General features: G+C 32.4%; 1 pseudogene; it reads left to right on the forward strand.

Moving 5' to 3' along the window:
- The first annotated feature begins 3,312 nt into the window (after positions 1-3,312).
- LOC133180148 (multiple epidermal growth factor-like domains protein 6) lies at positions 3,313-16,843 on the forward strand (annotated as a pseudogene).
- The last annotated feature ends 1,030 nt before the right edge of the window (positions 16,844-17,873 follow it).

Genomic DNA, 17,873 nt, shown 5'->3' on the forward strand with positions numbered 1-17,873 from the left:
TCGAAACCACATTTCTTATAAGTTCATTTTATGCGTAAAAAAGGTATAGCGCATCTATATAAAAAAAATACAACACACAATTACAATATTATCTTATATGAAATATAATAATTCTTTCAATTAAATTATAACTGAATATCATACAGTGAGCATTTTGTAAAGATTTACATTCAAAATATGCAGAATGTGAATGAATCAAAATTCAAGTCATAAAAAATACATTTACACTTAAATGAAACTATCTTTGTATTTATTAATTAGGATTGATACGGTTCCGACATAAATGAACATATTTTGATCAATTACATATAGAAACAACCGTTCACGGTAGCTCAGTCGGTAGAGCGCTCGCTTCGAGATCGGGAGGTCGTGAGTTCGAGTCTCGGCGCGACTGACCTAAGTCGATAAAAAATTCGGAGCAACTGTTCCTCCGCCATGCGCTCGGCATTTTGAAGTGAAAGTTGCGGGTCCTTCGGATGAGACCTTAAAAACCGAGGCCCCGTGTCATGGCGGACGTTGGCACGATAAAGGTCCCCCGCTGCTCGGTGGCCCTGAGTGCCGAGTAAAGGTCAAGATTTGAAGCCCTTCACCGGTATATGGTGACGTCTCTATACGAGCGAAAAATTCTCGAATGGGACGTAAAACAACATACAATCAATCAATCATTTTAGAAACAACCATAGAAACTTGGTGTAGATACAGAACTACCTCAATGTTTTTTTTTTATTTGACCGGTATTTCTGATCTCTAAATCACGTGACTTAGGTGATCAATGTTGACAAACAAACATCAAAATCATAAAATAGAATGATCAAATTAAATAAAATCATAATTTAAAGTGAGCTTATCGTAGGCCGGAAAATGACCTAATAGAGAATCGTACTTTGTATAGATAAAGGAATATGCTTTAAAATAATATCAATGGGACTAGATTAGTATTGTTTAAATTGATAATGATAAATTTAAAATATTAAGAAGAAAATTTAGAAGAAGAATATATAACGAGATATTAACATAGTATAATGCATGTTTTACTGCTACTTATGGATATTTAACTGTTTCCTGACACCTTGAAGTAACATTTAGAATTATCAAATGAAGCAGAAGAATCATTGAATAGAAAAAAAATTCTACATGATCTTTCAAAATACAATACCTATTTCGCCCCCTGTTTAGAAAATAACGTATATAAACACCATGAGCAACACTAACACGAAAATACACTTAAAATTTGAATTGAAAAATTATCTTCTGAATTTGGACCTGTGAATTTTGAAAATAAAAAATTCCCCCGTGACTCACAAACATGTTAATTTCAAATACAATGTATCTTAAAAAATGCATGGACTTCTAGTTTATATTATAGGAATCAAACATCGTATAGCTCACAACAGTGGATCTAAAGTACAGTCTCATCCGAAGGACCCGTAAGTACAATGCAAGTAGGTTAAAGGAGAAACGGGAAATAGAACTGATATACAGATCAGGAAGTAAATGTTTGGAGATGAATATATGTGTCTATATGCAAAAGCAGCCGCTGGTTGCTATTTTATCAACAGATACTGTAGTTTTCTCAATTAAAACATTAAATGTTAAATAGTAGTTGCAATAATATGTAGGAATGTATTTGTATTTGTAACACAACTAGAAAAAATTAAAACAAATGAATATTCAGGTTAAGTCTCATAAAATGAAACCAATAGAGAAAGAGTATTGATGAACAATCGTGTAAAATAATTAATAATTAGGATTAATCTCAGAAAAAGGGATTTTGGAGGTGGGGTATTTTTTTTTATTTTTTTATTTTTTATTTTTTTGTTTTGTTTTGTTTTGTTTTTGTTTTTTTTGTTTGTTTGTTTTTTGTTTTTTTTTATTTTTTTTTGGGGGGGGTGGGTGGGTTTTTTTTTTTTTTTTTGTTTTGTTTTTTTTGTTTTTGTTTTTTTTTTTTGTTTCCTATGCTTTGTTTTCTTTTTTGTATTGCAACGCGGTTCTTTAAGACTGAAATGTCGCACCATACCCAGATAAACTAAACTAGTTTTACCTTCCTTGTCAGACTGTTATTAATTATGTGCATATAATCAATGGACACAATGTCTCTTGAAAGACATATTTTAAAGAATGTACTGTTTTTAGTGGGAATTTCTCTTTCAAATGGATATGGTATGTACTGCATTCTGTTATTGAATACGTCGTGTTTTTTTTATGATTAACAAGAATGACTGAATTAGAGTACGGTGTTGAATATGCAGACTTGTGAAAATAACAAATTCATACAGCAATAGACTGTTTCACGATAACTGTGATACTGCTCTTTTGCAGGGCAAAATGATATTTTTGGTAAAATATGACGTAAAATCAATTGTTTAATATACGTCATTTAATTTTCTGTCAACAAGAACGTCGCCAAACGTTATTAATTTGCCCTGCAAAACAGTAGTACCGCGGTTACCGTGAAAGGACTAATTGTGTTTTAAGTATACATGAATTTAACAAAAATGTTCGAAGAAAATAAAGAAAAGTAAGGTATTGGGAAAGGCGTTGAAAATATCAACAACAAAAAGTTATATCACGAGTACTAAAAATTCAGGAACAAAACATTGAGTTGCCTGTTTATAATACTTTCTTTGATTTTCCTGATGGCTCTGACTTTTTTGTAAAGCAGTGTGGTTTACTTTACCATCAGGGTTGACCAGTTGAAACGGCATAAGTACATGTAAGCGATTGAGAGATTGAAAGTTGTTATCATTGATTTTTACATTTTGGAGAAACTTTGGCTGTTTCCGTCTCTATTAAGATGGTTTACTCACTCTCGCTATCTTACAATAAGCTGTTGATATTTTTTTTCCACAGTACTTTTCGTGAAGGAATTCAAAAATAATATTTCGCCGCACTTCTGTTATACATGTATTTTAAAATTTCTTTTGATAGGAACTTTTTGATACGTTAGAGAAAAGAAAAAGTGAATACTTTTCATCACATTTTTCTCAACGTATCAAATATTTCCTTTAAAAATGTTTTTTTTTAGAATAAAAAAGTTTATAATTCATCTGAGAAGTGTCCAATGATTGTAATAAGCTTTAATTGCAGGGGTGTTTAATAGATTTATTTTTATAACAGTAATTTGATCCGAAAAGCTGTATCTCGTCTCCTTGACTGGGGAACATCATCAGATCAAACTCGACATTTCGCGTTTCGTTTGATCGACGCCTGTCAACTAGATTTGATACGGCTCTTCGAATGAAGTTGCTTTTGTAATAATACATATTTATCTCACTGTTGAAAATATAAAAATAGAGAATAATACATGGCAAAATGGGGTGTCATATACCATATCAACCCAAGACTCCAATATCAGCCCGAGGACCTTTGGTCTGTTCGATACAGATTTCGTCATGTATTTTGCTTTTATTACATGTTTGAAAATAGTGTCAACAATTCATAAATTCATGTGAATGTATTTCTACTAATTGAATGTTTTCTTCTCTTATTGTTGAATTCCCATTTCTCATTATTTCATCCCCAAAGGTTATACAGTCAGCGATAGGAATTAAATACTGTCATTATTATTTTAACAGAATTATTAATTTGAATGATACTAAATATATAATAATAGAAAATTGCAAATGAAATGACCGATAGAGAAAGATTCGAAGAAATTCTACTTAAAGGTACAGAGGTGTTCCGAAATATGCAATAGACCGTTTCATGGTATTTGTGGTGCTGCTCGTTTGCAGGGCAAATTGAAATGGTTTAGTGAAATATAATGTAAAAGCAATTGTTTAATATAAGTCATTTAAACTTCGTCGAACGTTATTGATTTGCCCTGTAAAAGAATAGTACTGCAGTTATCGTGAAAGGACAAATAAAGTCCTGCGTAATACAGGCTGCTTGTCTGTGTTCATATAAGTAATGCAAAAACCCTATATCAAATAAAAAGTATATCGTAAAATTCATTTCATAGAAAATAATTATGTATTTTCTTCTCCTTATTGATTTTATGTTTGTTTATTGTTCCTTCGAGAATTTTGCACTCATATTGAGACGCCACCACTTGCTGGTGGAGAGCTGCAAATTTAGAGATGTACTCGTGATTTTTGGGCAGTGGGTGATCTTTTTCTGGCCAGCACCTATGGCGACACGGGACTTCGTTTTATACGGTCTCATCCGAAGGACCCGCAGTGGAATTTGAACCCAAGACGTAAGGATAAACTCCTTACTCCGCGACTCTAGCTAGAGCAAACACTCTAACCACTGCGCCTCGCGGGCGACTTTCCTTTTTGAATTGCTAAATTTAAATTGATTTTAAATCACCTGAACAAATGAATTGATTATTAAATTTGAGAAATTTAAAAAAAGAATTAGGGATTTCATTGAATTCAATATGTACCATACTATAAGCCCGCCCCTCCTATATTTTATCGATAGATAATGATTCAGTATAGGTTAAAGCATATGCAATACCTAAATTTTCTTTTAAAATTTGCAGAGTCAAAAAACTTGTATGGAAATTCTGAAATTTTTTGGTACGATTGAAATATTACGTCATTTTTCCTGCGTTTCATACCTGTCCAGAACATTGAACTTGCATGTTGTACCTGATAACTAGATCCCTTACCTCAAACAAACCAATGTCTCTATCTCTTTCTCAACTCTTTAACACAAAGTTATTCTTTTGCACTAGCATATCATACTAGAAATCTGTTTTCTTTTCCCAAAAGTCGATTTATCGAGAAATAAATCAACGAGTCAGACTTCAACATGGCCTTGCCCAGCTTCCACATGTAATACTTTGTACATCTCAAGTAACGCAGTGGATAGGGCTGAAGGCACCTGTACGAGAACTTCTATGATAGGAGGAAGTAGCCCAGATAAGACAGTGTGGTGGAAAGTGGACCTGGGCGATATTTTCAGTATTTACAGTATAAATATACTGTTTAAAGACTATCCTGGTTATGGTAAGATTAAACATTAAATCTGCGTTAATGAAAATACGTCAAAAGATGCAATACCAAGTTTCTTACTGTAGCATACATACGTATGTACCTTAATATATTAAAACTTTAGTTCTGCTTTTTTTGTAAAATTAATATTTAATGTTTAAGGGTAACCACACCTCGTGACTTGTGATGAACAATGAGAAAAAAAAGCTTACTTCCTGTTTTATAATTTGTATAGTTTGAGCACTGATGATTTGACTGGCACAGCCTGTAAGAGAGTCTTATAAACGCTTTAGATATCATTGTTTTGTTAGAGGAAAATTATGCAGTAAACTGAGAGCTACACCCGTTATCATAAACAATGAACATATCACATGATCACTGGGTGACGGAAAGAAAAAGGCGTCGATTGTTTTTAATAAAAGAACAGCAGACCTTTGAGTTTTTGAAGAATAATAATTCGTAAATAACAGTTATATCTACGAGAAAACGTTTTAGTTTATTTATACTTTCAGACTAATGAATCCATTGCGATATCGTCAACAAAGTTTGTTGGTAAAAGTTGATATTATTGCACATCGATTTGTGCAATAATACCTATCTCATTGTGTGTTTATAAATACTGAGAATAGTGTGTATTTCTTGTTTTGCTCGTTTATATCTGTCCAGCTCAGTTGCCAATAACGAGTAACTTGTGTATGATGACGTATTTGGGGACTTACCAAAGTTTTTCGAGTCATGGGTAACAGGAAAGAAAACTCTAAAAAAGAACTTTGATAACAAAGATTTTGAAACATTTTTTTCCCAAATCAGTAAGTTTGATTTTAAATCAATATTCTGTTGTAATTTAATTCATTAATGTTTCTCCCATACTATCAGGAGTTTTACTATTTTTTTTTTCTTCTTGTATCATAGACGAAATTAGTTATATTTATTTTTAATACATTTTATTAATTTCTTTAAAAATATGTTGACTGATAAAATTCAGTTTTTTTTTCGTGGTTCTTTTCTGACCTTAATAATACATGTACAAGCTTTAAAAAAAACAGAATTAGTTGAATGTGCTACTTATCAAAACACGGTGGAGAAAAATTCTTAAAAATTATGAAATTAAATTTTAGAAAAAATAATATAAATTATATTTCAATTCTTAGCCAGTTGTTAAAGGTTGATGTGCTTGCTAATAGTAATGCTCAGTGATATAAGAACATAATCTGGGGGTATGTGGATGACCCTTTAGGTATCTTCAACAATAGATTAAAGTTGAATTAATGAGTGTGAAAAGGTCAGATAAATACAGCTTTCAAAAATTTTAGCATAAGAATAAATAAAGAAAGCTAGAAAATAAAAACTCAAAAAAATACAGTAAACAGATTTTCTTTGAAATCATCTGTTTGCATTAAACTTGCATGTATGTTCAAATGCCTTAACTTCATCAGTTCTTTTCCTGGTCTACGGTGAAATATGTGGATAACGAACAGTATTCGAGCTCAAAAGTCCATTGAACATTACAAAATAGGAGTAGAGCAAACAAGAACCTCTAATACATCAGAGGTGGGATCAGGTGCCATGGAGGAGTGAGAATCCCCTGCCGACCGGTCACAAATCCGCCGTGTGCTCCTTGTCATGATCGGGAAATAACGGAAAAATCTGTCGACAAATCAGTGTGTAAATAATGGCCTAACAATTAGTATTAAAAAAAGTCAGCATTTGACTTAATGAAAAATTGTATTTGCTGACAAGGTCATTGTATCTACCATAGAACTTACGAAATGGTGACTTTAAACGAGACTGCTGATATTCTTGCTTTATGCAACTCTTATCTTTAAATGGATTTATACCTCAATCAAGTTCGTCACGTAAAATTTAAAAGAAAATGTGGTCATACTTTTATCTACCAAAATAGGGATCTGTTTCATTAAATTATGTTTAAGAACATGATGGGTAAAAATGAACATGTATAGCTGTACTCGAGAAAAAAGATCTGGGAGAAAATGTTTTTTGCTTCGTACATGTGTACATATAAACATCATCTCCAAATGAAAATTTTAAATACGAACTTATCATTTTTTTCTCTATTAGAGGTAATTATACATGAACATATTTGACGAAAAATCCAGAATTTCAACAGTTACTCCATTTGTATTGATTTTATGAATTTTCATATACATATACGTGCGCATTACAATTGAGCAGATTATAATACAAAAAAAATTATTTAAATAAATGAAAAATATTTACATTTGCTGTGTTTTTCTACTGAACCAACTATGAAATTTATTTGAATGTCATTTTCGTGTATACTCAAGCGTAGAAATATACACAGAGATACTCGCGCTTAAGTCACAATGAGGCTACAGAGATTGCAATAAAAATATAACGATATAGGACAGCGAGAAATTCGAACATTGAGTAAATTTTTGGTACTGATAAACATATAAAATGTAAATATAGGGAACTTCTTTTAAAGTTTAGTGTGAATTATTGGTTTGTAAATCACACAGACTTACACGTAGGCATATTTTTCATGATGCGCTAGCCGCGCTTCATGAAATATGCGTACGTGACAAGTCTGTTTGATTCTCACACCAATAACTAACACAAAACTTAAAAACTTTCCTTAGATATGTCACCAAAGAATTTTTAATTCTTTCTCTTGATAATTTACTTCGTTTTGACTTTAATACCTGTTATACCAAAAAAAATGTTTCTTACTTTGGATTGTGTGGCTTTTTTTCCTTTTTAACGTTTTCCTACTATATATATACTGTACTAAGCAACAACGTTGTTTGTGAAAGAACGGATCAAGTACGTTTTAATTACTAATGAAAATATCCAATGCTTTCAAACAATTATGTAAGCAATATAGCTTCATTTAGTGCTCCTCATTTTTAGCTCACCTGGGCCGAAGGCTTAAGTGAGCTTTTCTGATCACATTTTGTCTGTAGTCCGTCTGTCTGTCCGTCTGAACTTTTCACATTTTCGACTTCTTCTCCAGAACCACTGGGCCAATTTCAACCAAACTTGCCACAAAGTATCCTTGGGTAAAGGGGATTCAAGTTTGTTCAAATAAAGGGCCACGTCTTCTTCCAAGGGGAGATAATTAAGAATTCGTGAAAATTAATGGCATCATTAAAAAATCTTCTTCTTAAGAACCACTGTGCTTGAAAATATGAAACTTACGTGGAAGCATCCTCAGGTAGTGTAGATTCAGATTTGTTCAAATCATGACCCCCAGGTGTCGGATGGGGCCACAATGGGCGATCAAAGTTTTACATAGGAAATATATAGGAAAAATCTTTAAAAATCTTCTTCTCAAGAACAGCAAAGCCATGATTGTTCATATTTACAATGGGCGATCAAAGTTTTACGTAGTAACACATAGTAAAAATCTTTAAAAAAAACTATTACTTAAGAACAGCAAAGCCATGATTGGTCATATATATATGGAAGCATTCTAAGATAGTGTACATTCAAGTTTGTTCAAACATGACCCCTGGGGGTCGGGTGGGGCAGCAATGTGTGATCAAAGTTTTACATAGGAATACGTGGGTTAAATCTTTAAAAATCTTCTACTCAAGAACAGCAAAGCCATGAGTGGTCATATTTAAATGGAAGCATCCTCAGATGTACATTCAAATTTGTTCATTTCATGACCCCCCCCCCCCCCCGATCCACTTTTATATTTAAACTTATCAACTTTTCAAGACTGAACTGATTTCTGCTTTATCCTAGCCATAGTGCTCAGGTGAGCGATGTGGCCCCTGGGCCTCTTGTTTTCGTTCTTCTACCCAACCCACCTCCATTCCTACATTTTGCTAAATCTTAACGAGGGACGTTAGTTAGGCAGTGTCTTCAAATAATTTCAATATATAAAGTGTCCACAGTATCTAACCCGCATACTGAAAAAACAAGCTAATTCGGAGAATTTGTGTCCCCCGCTTAGGGAAAAAAGAAGAGCATGCGCAGTTCGGGGGGGGGGGGGTCACACTGCCCCCCTGTATTTGTAGAATTATTAAATGTATACATGTATATTGAAGCAAATTTTAAAAAAGGCAATATGGATATAAAGATTTGATTGCTTATTCTTGAATATGTGTACATCATGTACATAGAAGATTCTTTTTAATATATACAGAATATTTATCACACTGTAATAATGATTTTATGAGTTTGTACACGCCAGACATCATAACTTTTTCATTTCACATGTTGAATAGTATCATTTAGTAAATCCAAAAAAAGAAAAAAAAAAGGAAAAAAAAAATTAACAAAAAAAAAGAGAATCGTTCGGAGATTGAACCCGGGCCTCTCGCTTGCTAAGCGAGCATCAGACCACTTGACCACAGAGGCACTTGAATATACTCCGCATTAAATGCAAACATTAAGTCACATATAATGTTTATTTTCACGTTCGATATTGTCAAAATTTTAATCACTACATGGTGTCTAATTTAGCCTTTACTAAACAGTTCTAATATATGTAATTAGAATATAAAGTCCGCCGACAACCTGTATTATACGTAATAACACTCCACATGCCCATGTGCTAAAAATAGTGCCAAACGACTTTTAATACAATAAATAAATAAAATAAAAAACGGAGTGCATAGTTAGAATAATCTAACTGTGTCTCGGGATGACCCTCACCACAGTTAGAATGCCCCCCATATACCCGTAATGTAGCAGAAAATTGCAGAATCGCTCCGAAACGATTTTGGAGAAAATTAATAAAGTTGCATTGAAAATAACAGTCAAATTAATCATAACAAACCTTTTTGAGACTGTAAATACCTTTCATCTAAAAATTTGATCCATAATATGGAAGAATTTTAACACTTTTTCACCAACGTTTTTTACTCGTTTCAAATTTACACACCATGTTGACATTCGGAACTCTCGGGATTTTTCATAGTAAATGATCTGAGATAGAGTTATCTCCCGTATTTTCTTCTGCTACATTGACAATACACGAAACGCATTCTATCGTTAAACCGGGTCCGTAGGACATTTAGGGGTGGGACACTTCGAGAGGGGCGAGAGAGGCTATAGGGAGTTATGGTAAAAAATTTCATTGCAAAAGCTCAAAAGCTTCTTGAGATATGGCCCGGAAACAAAAGTGTTACACACAGACGGAATTTATGAATTTATGACCTTGAACTTTGACCTTTTGACCTCAAAATCTACAGAGGTCTTCCCTAGGCCACAGGGAGTTGTCATGTAAAATTTCATTACAAAAGCTCAAAGAATTCGCGAGATATCGCGCGGAAACAAAAGTGTTAAAACAGACAGAATTTATGAAGTTATGACCTTGACCCTCGACCTTTTGACCTCAAAATCAATACAGTTCTTCTTTAGGCAATAGGGAGTTGCTATGCAAAATTTCATTGCGAAAGCTCAAAGGGTTCTCGAGATATCGCGCGGAAACGAAAGTGTTACAAACAGACAGAAATACAGACGGACGGACAGACGGACGGACGGACAGACAGACCCAAATTAATATCCCCCACTTTCAGTGAAAGCGAGGGACAAAAAAAAAAACGGAAGTTTTTGCGTTCCTTGGTTGACAACATGATGTAGTCATAGGGTTAAGAAAATAAGCCGGCAATTATTCGAAGACGTGTTAAGTATTTAAATGTTTTGTGTATTAAAATTTACTGTTTTAAACAAAATGCGACTGTATCAGTCGTTCAATATTTACTGCATGTGTCGTTGTGCGGGACAGTATTTTCATTGTACGATTCGTTTGTAAAGAGCTAGGTTCACTTTATGCATAAAATGGCCCTGTTCTTGTATCAATTAATTGACTATCACCTGTCCTATTTCATATATCAAAATAAAGTAGAGACTTAGCGCTCTCATTTCCTGTAACAAAATTTCTTTCTGAGAATTCAGGTATTGGAAAACAGGCTTTGTGAAAATGCAATGTTCTAGAATTTTGCAGAAAACAGGCATATTTGACTACTCAGCAAACAAATAAAATATGAGCACAACCCTCGATCCAAAAATAAAAACCTGTTTTATGATCTGAAGAAACACACCTTTTAATATGTAATTGTATATTTTGGATCAGAGGTTGTGCTCTATATAAAATATTGAAAAAATATTCCAACTTTTGGCCATTTTTAAAGGAATTTCATGACGTCATAATGCATTGGCTTTGGAGAAAAATACGTCATGTTCAATAGATACACGGTCACGAAGGGTCCAAGTGATAAATATTGCATTAACAACCAAAACTGAGCAGTTTCAATTTTTCAGAAACTCACAGGGCCAAAAAAGGCCCCAAGTGGCCCTTGCTCTCAGACGCGTTCTTAATTGAAGAGTTTTAAGATAGATTCTTTTTTTTTCTTTCAGTAATCGAAAATGATATAATGCTTCCATACCTTCTTTTTCTGTGTTACTACTGCCATTTTGAAACAAGAAAATTTCAAGGAAATCATTGATAACAAAGTCATTCTCGTTTACATGACTCCAAATTAAAATATCTGTCGCTTGTGCTTAGACTGTTTTCTCTTGTGAAAAAGGGATAAAGTTAGACATGTTTTGCAATAGATAAATATTAGGGGGTATATTTCCTATAAAACTGCAAAACATCTCCCTTTATTATTATGATGTATCAAATCAGATCACTGCCAAAATATGGACATAACAGTATTTTTAAGGTGTCGCTAAATAGGCTTATAATAACTAGGGACCCTTTTTTCTGATATAGAAGCTTGTAAAAGAAACGTGAATACAAAAATCATTAACATGATTCAACCTCCTATTTACAGACGCAAAAGTAATATAAGTTTTCAATTTCGTCCTTTTAAAAGATTGACCAATTCTTGTCGCTCAGAAAGCATTAATATGCTGTAAAGAACTTATCCAACGATAAGAATTTAGGTAAAAACAATAATTCATAAATTAGTTTTCGATTTAATATTACTGTGTTATAGGTATTTTAGTATACCATTCTTTTACTGTATGGCTGTTTTGTTGTCCAAAAGGCGGTCATCAATCTGATTCTTTCCATTGTCATAAGATTTATAATTTATTTAACAAGCGTTATTTTTTTCTGTGTGCAAACAATATTTTAACTGAACCTTCCTGTATGTCAGGCTGGATAGCTGTATGGCTCTGTATGTAGCTGATTTTCAAATTGAATAAATCGGAAATGTAGTAAATATAGACAACAATCTGATATTTTGTTAACAAGAGTTACTGTTCAACACCCCTTCTTCTTTCCGGAATGGATATTATTGAGCAGAGGTTTTCAGATAATAGGCACTTACTTACATACACTGTAGTGGGTTTTATGTAGAGAAAAACCACAATAGCAATTGTTGTGCATTCAATAGTATTGCAAATTTCAATGTTTCAAATTCAGAATTGTTTCTTGTTTAAAACATAACATAAAAACATTGAATGTAATAATTCATGTCTTTATTGCTGAAATGAAACAGTGCTGTGACAAGATTAACATCTGTCCGTCAGTAAAGAATCGACCTAGATTTGCAAACATAAAGATTAATAAAAAGATTAATGGCGTAATTGTTTTTCGCATTTTGAGAAAATGCTCAAGGGGTAATGGTTTTCTAAAAAAAATATATGAAAAATGGACTGGCAAAGTTTTTTTTTTCTCTAACATTACTGTCATTGTTAGGAAAATGACTGCACAACATAAAAGCAAGAAAAAAAGACAAAATCTTTTCAAATGAAATGAATCAACAAGGTTAATTATTATTCCAAATCTTGTCTTGAAAAAAAAAATTCAAAGTTTACAATTTGATGACGTAATCAACGGACCAAGTTCATACAGAGGTAAACCTTGTTGCGACGTGTATATATTTCTACATCGATCGCATGGATATATACGTGGTGCTTTTCCAGAACAAACAGCAGTAATGCATGTGTAATGTTACAGTTTACATCATGCATGATGCCTTTCTGCCTTTTGAGATCACGTTTTCTTTTAGTGCTGTATAAGAACATAGTACAATGATGCATTGTTCTACTTCTGGTGACTCCTCAACTGCTTCTAATATACAGCCATCCATCCTTAAGAAATAAAATAATAACAATCGTGCATTTGTTTTATCAAAACATTGTTAATAAAACATTTTGAAAATACCTGTAGGTCACCTGAGTTACCCAATTGACCTACTACATTTTAGTTCTTGTCTGTCAACGTCCGTTGTATGTTCACATTTATTTTTGGTTTTGTTTGTTTCTTTTTCTCTTTTAATTTTTTGTTTTGTTTTTGTTATTTTTATTTATTTGTGTGTGTGTGTATGTTTTTTTTTTTTTTTTTTTTTTTTTTTTTTTTTTTTTTTTTTTTTTCCTCCTTTTATTGACAGCTGTTGTTAATTCTTTTCAAATTTAGACGCAAAATGAAGTTTAAATGAAATTATCAAACTCATTGAGTGTTAGGTTAAATGTGTTTGTGGACTGTAGTACTCAAGAATGGATCTCAAGATTGTTTGTTGAATTACATGCCAGTACAACTTGCATTTATTTTGGGAACGAAGAATACAATTCGATCAATTTCGTTTAAACGACGCATACAGTGATTACAATGACAGAAATATTTTATATTGTATATATAAATATGAAACTTTAAAACATACATGCTTTTGTTCTGTATCGTAATTTTCAATATTTACCATTTCGGGAAATAATAATATCTCTTGTGGACTATAAACCAAAGTACAAACGTCATATGCATATGTAAATATGTAAGCAAACGATTGCATTTTTAAATTTCTACTTACAAATTCATAGAATTTTAATACAAACAGTTGACACTTGTTCAGCGGGAAATGCTAGTGATACTTACGTTAATTCATCATCTTTGTGTGTCAAAAATCATGCCTACTTTACAATTTAACGGTACTTGTTCCTTAGGTTTGTTTACATGCTTCGGTACGCAAGAACTTCAGCTATGTTTAGTATGTGTGTTATATACTGTGGTATCTCTGGGCATAAATAAATATTCCTGGGCACTTGATTGACAAAAAAAATGCTTTTTTCTCACAGCTCTATGTTTTCCCTTAACCTCTCAGAACTCGGATCACCTTCATTTGAAAACCGTTCCCTTTGTTCATGTATGCACACAAAAGCATATGAATTTTAATTTAGAAAAAAAATTAAAATGTAATTTGATGCATAAATTATTTTCAATTTGAATATCAACACCAATTAAAAAATGATGACAATTGTTTTTACATTTATATGCATGCAAATAATTTTTTAAGATTCTATCAAAAAGACCGCTAAGAATTAAAAATAAACAAACCAAAATTTTCAGCTGAAGTATAAACATATTTTTTTTTTAATTTGGTAATGCTAACACTGGCACATTAACCTTTATTATTATACATGTCATTTATTACACTGGTTACACTGTTACACTGGCTTTCGAATTACATATGTAATCATGTGTAATCATTCCAGTGCTTTATACACGTATGATATATAAGTAACCAAACACTATTGTACTTAAAGGAAATTCAGATTCCTTATAGAAGACATTAGAACATGAAGTACATTTTGGTGTTGAAATATTTTAAACCTTTTGTTTTTTTTCTAGAGGATCGACAGAGAGGCCGCTTTGCAGGATTTTCTTTGTTTTTATCAGAGTCTGGAGACAAAGACAACAATTCTCTTTGTTACAAAGACGGACCAGAATTACCTCCATTGAATTTTACGACAAATTGTACCGGATATGGGCGTTATGTCATCTTTTACAATGAACGGTTAGATGGAGTTGATTATCCTGATGGATACGAAATCCGCACACTTACTGAGTTATGCGAAGTGATAGTGAAAGGTTTCATGTATCTTACACTTTGAATATTTTTTCCTACTACTTATTGGTACTGCACATTGTTATGAAATTGCACTGATGATCTTTCTATGCTTTTGTTGCAGATCAATTTTTTTAATTTCCTTTCAATATTATGAAGATATTCTTGTAGAGATATGAATTAGTTTAACATTTTATATGCATGTATTTTGCCTATTTCTGTTTAGCAATAATTCGTTGTTTTTGCACATATTTCCTATGAGTGAATAATACCCTTTAATAAAAATGAATTAATCAAACTTAACAATTACATCTTTATGCGATATTATTATCTCAATGTCAAAAAATATTTCTTATTACTGAACAAAGGATCCTTGATGTATGTTTGAAAACTGAACATCAACAGTGAAAGTTCTAGATCTGGGGCCCATTTTTCAAAAGAACTTACGACTAAGACCAACATATAATTCCACCTATTTCTTTTTATGGAACATATTAATTTAAATATGTTTTAATAATTTTTATTTTTAATTAGAAAGATATGTTCTTGCCATCAATTTTAAATAGAATAATTAATTTTGAAATATTCAACAATCCACTAAAGTATTTGGTCTTAGTCGTAAATTCTTTTTTTTTTTTTTTTTTTTTTTTTTTTTTTTTTTTTTGAAACGGACCCCAGGACTTAGGTCTTTAACAATATCCTCTATATTCTTATTTAATGCGACGCAAATATACTTTTGAAAATATTGTATGAGATATGATGATAACGAACAATAATCAATCTCAAAAGTCCATTGAAACAATACAAATTTGGAGCAGAGTGACTTCAATAGGGACCTCTAAAAAATATCAGAGGAGGGGTAAGGTGCCATTATCTAGTATTGTCATTTTTATGACCAAAATGCCAAAATTTGTGATTTAATTACATATTTTATAAGTAAAAGTTTTGTTTTAATCAGGTTGTAGTGAAACCTCATATGGAAGAAACTGTGATAGAAAATGTTCCGTCAGCTGTGAAGATCAAAGATGTAACATCGTAAATGGAAAATGCATTAGATGCACGCATGGGTGGACAGGAAGCTCATGTGAAAATAGCAAGAACATTATATTATCTGTTTTTCTGTCTAGTTTTAGCATTAATTAATGATAATTTAATGCAATTTAAAAAGAGTTACGGCCTACAACATGAAGCCTTTTTGTTGATATATAAGAAGATATGTAAGAAATATAGCTGCATTTCTTTTAACAGAGTGTCCAAAACAATGGTATGGGCTAGGTTGTAAAGAACAATGTTCTCGCCATTGCATAAACAATGAAGTCTGTAACCACGTGACAGTCGTTGTGATAATGGATGTGCTGCTGGATGGATAGGAATAACATGTGAAGAATGTAAATATTACACACCTATTTGACCATTGGTATAATTTTTCATTACATATAAGGAAAAAACAACAACTAAACTCATACTAGCTTGAAATTGTAATAAAGAAGTTTTTAATTTTAAGTATTTTTTTTTAATTCCAAAAACACAAAAGCCTCTGCTTTTTGAATTTAAGTTATAATAAATAAAATATATCTAAAAAAGAAGTTAAGAAATTTAACTAATCAAAGTCCAAAGTATAAGCTGCCCAAACCTTTTGAAAGTCTCCAACAGTCGTATACTGGAAAACATACTAAAACTTCCTGTATATGGTCCTTGTTAACAGCATGTAAAGATGGAAGCTATGGACCTGGTTGTATATATAACTGCAGTGGTCACTGTTTTGATGTCAACTGTAACAAACAAACTGGACACTGTTACACAGGGTGTAAACCAGGATATACAGGAAGTTTATGCAAAATAGGTATATTACAGGAAAACCAAAGCAAGAAACAACAATTAATTTTTTAAAAAATCGAAATTTAGAAATGGACGCAATAAAGTAAAACAGTTTGATTGTTCTCTCAACTTTCCATAGAATGCACAATAGGATACTTTGGGAACCAGTGCAAGGAAGTTTGCAGCCAGAACTGTTTGAATGATGAGACCTGTAACCACATTGACGGAGTATGTACAAATGGGTGCAAGGACGGTTATATCGGGGGAAGATGTAAGAAATGTAAGACAAAACTGTGACAATTTCAGTCTATATGGTCCTTATTCTAAATTAAATTAGAAAAAGAAAATACAACAGACGGTTGTTGTCTAATAACCAGCGAACTTTATCTTTGAGATTTATACTTGAGTCTTTTGTTTGTAGAATGTAAAAAAATCAGGTCATCTACTAAAATTTGGAAAATATACAATGATTTTTACTGTGTGGTTATATAGGATTCACGGAGCAATCACGAGACTTTTTTTAGGTGATTGGTTAGGTGACGTTATAACCTGATTCCAGACCTGTTAAGCTTTTTCACATGTACAGATCTAAATATATTTCATTTGCATAGACTTTTCATATCTTTCTCTTACTTGAAAATTGAATAACTATATCAAGACATGTTATATTTTTTTGTCCCCCGCATTCACTGAAAGTGGGAGATATTAATTTGGATCTGTATGTCCGTCCGTCCGTCTGTCCGTCCAGCTGTATTTCTGTATGTCTGTAACACTTTCGATTCCGCACGATATCTCGAGAACCCTTTGAGCTTTTGCAATGACATTTTGCACAGCAGCTCCCTATGGCCTAAAGAAAAACCCTATTGATTTTGTGGGCAAAAAGTTAAAGGTCAAGGTCATAAGTTCTGTCTGTTTTAACACTTTCGTTTCGGCACGATATCTCGAGAATCCTTTGAGCTTTTGCAATGAAATTTTAGAAAACAACTCCCTGTGGCCTAAAGAAGACTCCTACTGATTTCGAGGTCAAAAGATCAAAGTTCAAGGTCGTAAATTCATACATTCCGTCTGTGTGTAACACTTTCGTTTCCGGGCGTTATCTCAAGAAGCTTTTGCAATGAAATTTTATACCATAACTCCCTAGGGCCTCTCTCGCTTCTCTCAAAGTGTCCCGCCCCGTTTTTTTTTTTAATTATTTATTTATTGTATTAAAAGTCGCTTGGCACTACGTTTAGCACAAGGGCATGTGGAGAGTTATAACGTATAATACAGGTTGTCGGCGGACTTTATATTCTTATTAAATTTATTAGAACTGTTTAGTAAAGGCTAA

The sequence above is a fragment of the Saccostrea echinata genome, unplaced genomic scaffold (assembly GCF_033153115.1).
Source record: "Saccostrea echinata isolate AGI-Se365-2 ecotype Australia unplaced genomic scaffold, CSIRO_AGI_Sech_v1 ptg000006l, whole genome shotgun sequence".
Taxonomy (NCBI): domain Eukaryota; kingdom Metazoa; phylum Mollusca; class Bivalvia; order Ostreida; family Ostreidae; genus Saccostrea; species Saccostrea echinata.